The following is a 6,889-nucleotide window of genomic DNA, read 5'->3' as shown; positions in this document are numbered from 1 at the left end:
AGAATAAATGGGTCATTGTTATACTGTTTTGAGGCCCCAGCTGGGTGCTGTGCTTTCAGATTTCTTACCACCCACAGGGTTCTTGGTCGTTGTGACTGTTCCCAGCAGTGCACTGGCAAAATTAAGTTTTCTTGAAACTCATGGATCACAAGTAAAATCGTGACTTGGCTAAACAGGAAGAAGGCCCCTTCATATTTCCGTTCAGAGTTACAGTGCTTTCCTCTTTCTTGTGATATTGCTTCTCTTGAGTTGATACTTGGTTTTAATTCTTTTCCTGAGGAGAGAGAGAGAGAAAGGCATTCCTGACCACTCTTGGATACCTGAGCAGTTCACCCAGTTCCTAAACCATCTTCCTCTCAGCCTCCCCTTCCACTGCATCACACAGCCTCCAGCAACTTGTGTGTCATGTCTGCTGACGACCTTGTTACACAAATGGACGCACATGTTGTGTGTGTAACATGTGTTGCCTTTATTTTGGTCTCATAAATACATAGAAAGTAATGATCAGGGCACGGAGAGAACACAGAACTATGGAATCTCACTCTTTAAAAGCAAATATTAATTTTATAAGGACAATTCCAGAAAAACAAACCAAACTTCTCTATTTAGTGATTGGACTAGGACCCATGGAATCTGAGTTATATCAAATTTTGGATTATTTGAGCCACATCAAGTTTTAAATCAGTCAAGCTTTCTGAACTGGGGCAGAATTCTAGTAAATGTTCCAGGGAAAAATACACACACATCTCTCTCATCATTAGCTCCAGAAGAATTCTGTATTTTTGTTTCTGGTATCATTTCTAACACAGATCGTACTCCCATTCACGCAACTCCCTCAGCTGTTCCTGAATTTCTGCTCTTTTCAAATTTTCTGCAGAAGTAGATCTCCTCAAGGAAAAATCAGGGCACTAGCAAGTGCTGTTAAGCACAGGAGGTGACCAAGGACGGAGCCACACATTTGCAAGTTGCAGGGTGTGATTCTCCCCGTAGGTAACGGTCTGTTACCTTCTGTGTCCCTAGGGTTCTCCTAATTCCTCTTGCAGATCCAGCCCGGTTACTCAGAGCCTGAGGTGTGCTGTGAAGGACAGAGAAGGGTGTATTTAGGGGGAAATGTCAGCTACAGGAAAGGCTACTTGGCGTTGGTAAGTCTTCATTGCTCTGCGAGCTTCAATTCTTTTCCCTATTTATCTATGTTGCAGTTTTTCTCAGGTCTGTTTCTGTTAAAAGACGAACCAGTTTTCTTACTCTGTTTTCCTTTTCCTTCTTATCCAGTTCCATCTCCCATTTCTGTTCACTAAACGTAAAGCAACAACATTACTGTATGGTCTTTTGGCTCCAGTAAAGGCCATGTTGATTGCTCATTAGTTTGAAAAGACTGGGTTGCAAATAAGGGAGACCTCTTGAGAATGATTAGGGCAGTTTTCTGTGTCTGGCAATGCCGACATGTTGAGTTGAAGAAAACTGAGGACCAGAGGTAATTGTTTCTGACCAAGTAAGTACTAAGAGGAAGTCAAGACAGGAACTCTCAACTGAGAGTGTTGCATTTTTCATGGAAATGCCAGTAATCAACTAAATGAGAGTTAGGACCTAAGGCTATTTATGTGTGCAGGAATTCTGTCACTAAAGGAAAAAATATACTCAACATGTTGCTGAAAATGATTCACAGGTTTCTGTTTTTGATGGAAAAAGATGAATAAGTCCAAAAATCAGCACCCCTGTCTGGTAGAAGCTGTGACCCACTGTAGCAGTTCAGACACATTTACTGTCTCTAGTTTCCGTTCTGTGAAGAACTGAAAGAGCCCAGCTTAAACCACAAAGCCTCGCGTAAGGGTTTCATATCATGCACCCTGATATCACACACAGACACAGCGATACAACCTACAGGGCAAAAACTCACATTGAACACCCAGCCGCCACTTTCTGCCGAGTCCGTATGAATAGCCACCGAGTTCCCTTTTTAATCTTACCTCTGTGAGCAGTTCCTTCATCTTACAAAGTTTTGAGTGATGCGTCCTGGCCTCAGAAATACGGATAGCTTCTTGTATTTTAAGTATGATTCAGATTCCCTCAGTGTGGTAAAAAGATAAAGGTGATACCGCAGGAAAGACAGGAAAAGTTGTACATTTGAAAAGCAATAATCAGCTTATAACACAGGGAAGTGCATTCAGTATCTTGTAACAACCTATGATGGAAAAGAATCTGGAAAGAATATATGTATTCATATATATAACTGAGTGACTTTGCCATACACCTAAAACTAACACACCACTGTGAAATCAACTATACTTCAATTAAAATAATAATAACACATCCGAAACTAGTTACGTTATATGTTAATTATAAAAAAATAATAAGGAGAAGCTATTACGAAACAAATGCAGAACTAAAAGAAAACAGAAGTCAGCTTTACCAGATGACCAGAAACTGTTCCTTGTATTGAAAGGTTTCGAATGAATCACAGGTACCTAGGCCTTCTTTCACTAATTCACAACACTAAAAAATATAAATGTGAGGACATACATTTTCACTAGATTTATCCAATCACTGTCTCAAATCTCTCTCCCTGCGGCAGTGAGAACCTGGTCTTTCTGGGATATGATCTACTGTCTGACAATAAGAAAAAACGGTGAAGGATTCAAGGGCCATGAAGAAGACCTTCCAATATAACTCTCAAATGTAGAATCAAATCAAGGAGAACATTTCGTTGACTTTCTCCATTTATGTCTTTTCTAAAAACAAAAGTTGACTTTTGCATCATCATCTTAGCAAATTTGGCAGGAAAAAAAAATCCAATTCAGTTATTTCAAAGGAATTCTACCTGTTTTAAAAAAAAAGGAAGTTCTTGGAGACCCATCAATGACAAGAAATATTTTTCAAGCCCTCCCTCAAACACTGTCACATTTACCAGGTGACATTTTCTTCTACTTTACATAACTTACCTGACACAGTAGCATATCAGCAATATACTACAGGGAAGATAATTGGAATCAAGAAAGCTAATCCACCTTTCTGCTTCAACTGTCAGAGGGGGAGGAAAAAAATGAAGTCACAGCAAATACTTTTAAAAGCACAACAGTGGAATGTCAATTTCCTGACTCAGCAACCGAAACAAAAACGGCCGTAGAACTTGCCACATCTGGTATTCGGTGGCATAATGTGCTTTCATGGCTAACTTGAATGGCAGTTGTAGGAAGGACAGATGTGATAAACCCCTCGCCCCACCCTCCAAGTAAGGCTGTGACGCACTGCATGTACGTACACTGTTCAATAAATTCCGCCGAGTTAAAGCATAAATCTAGTACTTTGGTCTAATAGAGCAGAAGTTTCAGGAAAGTAATTTCCAGTGTAAGAAAGGACGGTGATTTCCAAATCTTGTAGAAACCAATGTCACTTGGCCACAAAGTTCATCAGGGAGCAAAACGGACCCAGGCAAGATCTTAACACCATGGTATTCACGCACTCCCCGCCCATCCCTTATGCCGTAAGCAAAGATTCCCGCACGTTAGACCAAAACAAGCACGCTGATTTCAGAAACTTCCCTGCGAGGAAGACAAAAAAAAAATCTGACCTGATGACTGTTTTATTCCTATTTATGTCATATCAAGAAGTAAATCTTTGAAGGTATAATTATTTTGCCAAGGACAATTCCCAGAAGATGTTTTTTCTTCCTCCATCCGTCTGTCTGACTCTCTGGAAAGGAATTCCCTGACTTAGGGACATCTACCTGCCTTACCAAGGGACATGCTGTTTCAAAAGTTGGAGGGCATTCTCTCATGGGAGAGAAAATATCTAACTATCCCCTGGGCTAGCAGCCCCTGGATAAAGAAGTTCCTTTCCTGGAAGGTGGCGGAAGGTGGCAGTGGGGCAAGACCGACAGCCAGCTGCCGGGCAGCAGAGACCCCTCACTTCCCCTCCATCCCACCACGGCCGCCTCCGACCTGTGCAGAACACCCGAGCGCGAGTTACTGCGGACTGCTCCACCGCCTGTCACATCTTACTACTTAATTGTCGTGTACCGATAGCAACAGAAACCACTTCTCGGTCACTAATAAATATGTTTATTGTGAAAATTTTAATGTAATTAATTCTGCCTCTAACTTCAAGCTTAAGAGAGCAAGATCCATGTGCCTACAGGTACCACCATGAGGAGTAATAAACCTACTTTTCCTCTGCCCTTTAAACTTGAAACCTCCCTAGGGGAAGGGTTCAGCTCAGTGGTAGAGTGCATGCTTAGCATGCATAAGGTCCCAGGTTCAATCCCCAGTCCCTCCATTAAAAACAAACAAGCAAACCTAATCACGTCCCCCACAAGCAAAAGAACAGTAATAATTTAAAAAATCACCCTTATGGACCTCCTTAGCTACTGTAGAATCCTGTACTCCTGCAGAATTCCTTTATGACCAGGTCCAACATTGTTCCATGTAAGTTTTATTGCTTCTTTTTTTCTTTTATATGAAAATATCTGTTGATTTCCTACTCAGTTTAAGCATTACACTTGAAACAGAGGAGTCAATACCTAACACAGAAATAATTTTCTGTCTTATCATCCAGTGTCAGATCTGAGCCCTAACCTTTTGGGCTCTGGAAATGCGATTTCTTCCCTAAGATACCAGCCGTGGATGCTCTTGGCCTGCTCTCCCTTCTGTAAGTAGTTCCTTCATTAACGCCTCTCCACTGCACTAACATGGGGTTAAATGCAGTATCTTCCTGGGATCCAGACTAATACGGCCTTCAAATTAAAAATATAACAAAATTTATATCTCTTAAAAGTTGTGTGTCAAAATTCTGAATGCCTTCTAAGATTTAGAGCCGTCTCCAGGTCCCCAACCTCTCTGCATTGTCAAGGCTTCCATCCTACCTAAAGATGTGAATTCCATCCTCCCTTACTTCCCCAGGATTTATTGCTTCTCTACCCTGCATTTCTCACTTTGCCCTTTCTACTAGATCTTCCTCGTTGGCTTTGAAAGTGCCCAGGTCCTTCCCATCTGAGGGGAGAGGAGCCGACCCCGGGCCCTTCCCTCTCCCCTCCAGGTATTGCTGCCCTCTCTCCACAGGCACCTTTATTAAACAACTGAAGTTTATTTTTCTTCATCTTCCTCTTCCCTCGCCTCCGGTCATCTTTCGCTCAGTCCATCTGGCTTCTGCTCCAAGTGCCTCTTAGTATCTGTCTCCATGGAAGTCAGGGGGGATTTCTGTGACCCTGAATTCAGTGGATAGAACTGCTTTCCCAACACTCTTTTTGAAACACAGTCTGCTTTCCTTTGGACAAGTGTAAGGAGAAAAACAAAGTAAGAGGCTTCATTGTCCCTGTTGAAACTAAACGTTTCCTCCCTCCTTTTTGTCAGAGCATTTACTTTAGAAAACTTGTAAGCGCTTCCTCCTTCCTTTGAAATGTATATAAATCTTTCTGAATGCTCGATAGAACTTTGGTCAGTTTAATGACCCAGAAATGTCTTCAGGAAGGACCTGGCAACCATCTCTTGGAAATGGAACGTCGAGCGACACAGCGCCCCGTCTCCAGGGCCGTGTAGGACGGTGGGAGCCCAGCGTTTGTGGGCGTCTTGCTCCAAGTTGAAAAAGCACCTCCTATCAAAAAGGTATAAGTTTGTTTTTCCTCTGGATAAAGCCAGTTTGCTAGCGCAAACGGTCACCCTCATGACAAAGGTAAGTTTGGGATGAACTCTCTGTGACCAATGGTGAGGTCTGCTTGTTCATCTTGAGAGCACACGCGAGACGTGTTGTCTCCGCCTGGCTGTTGTCGGAAAGGCTGGTCTCCTGCACAGTACAGTCTCGCAGCCTCCGCTCACCACCAGGGGGGCGGCCCTGGGCCTGGAGCACCTCCTTCCCAAGAGACCAGGAGTGCAGGCGCCCCTGGTGGGCTTATCTCCTTGTGTGGAAATACTTCCCTTGTTTCAGGTTCCGTAAGTGCTCTTTTGTCTTTACTTGAACCACGTGTGTGTGTGTGTGTGTGTGTGTGTGTGTGTGTGTGTGTGTGTGTGTGTGTGTGTGTGTTACCAAGAAACGTTTTATTTGGCTTGCACTAGTAGCTTTTTGTTAATTGAACAAAATCATGTTTTGTTTTTGCCACTTAAACATTACTACACAATCCTATTCTGAAAGATAAATGTCCATTAAAAACAAAGCAAAAATTAAAATTCACAACCTTAATTGCCTAAATCTGTCATTTAAAGGAGGTTTAAAGGAAAAGGGGGGCTAGTGTAGGAGGGGCTTTCTTACAAGCTTTTCCACGTGTTACATTTTCTCCTTAAAACAAAGGTGAAATAGCTTAAACAGAAATATTCATGAAAGGGAACTTTACAGAATTGTCAACAATATTGAGACAACTTCGAATAAAGACAGAAGAGCACTTTATGGAACCTGTGGCCAACCCCACGTGCCATGTGGCCAGCCCCCCTGGGACATCCGTCCTCCTCAGGGAGGGGCCGGGCTCCTGCAGTGCATCAGGAGAGGGGTGCCCATAGGTGAACTGCCCTGTGTCGGCACCACCAAAGATGCAGCAGGCAGAGTGCCAGGCCTTCTGTTCCTCGTGGCCAGCCTTGTGACCATCTCTGCTCACTTCCATATTGTGGCATCTCTCCCTGGGCTTGGTGAACCGTGCAGGGCATCCTGCTGTCCTGGGGTTGATGGCTGGTGCCCTCTGCTCAACAGCTGTGCGCCAGGGTGTGCTCTGTGTCTTTGCAGCCTCTTAGCAGATTGCCTGGGATGCCAATCACATTCTGTCCTAACGCTAATTCTGCAAAAGAAGGATTTTCTTTCTCTGCTATCTTTCTGGTGAAGATTTCTGGGTTGGGGGAAGATTTTGTTCTCATTTCCCTAGTGTTGGTTATCATAGACCCTCCTCTTCTGCCATTCTGTGCAAGGCCATCCT

The sequence above is a fragment of the Camelus ferus genome, chromosome 26 (genome assembly GCF_009834535.1).
Source record: "Camelus ferus isolate YT-003-E chromosome 26, BCGSAC_Cfer_1.0, whole genome shotgun sequence".
NCBI lineage: Eukaryota > Metazoa > Chordata > Mammalia > Artiodactyla > Camelidae > Camelus > Camelus ferus.
The sequence above is the reverse complement of the archived record's forward strand: the minus strand, read 5'-3'. Positions refer to the sequence as shown.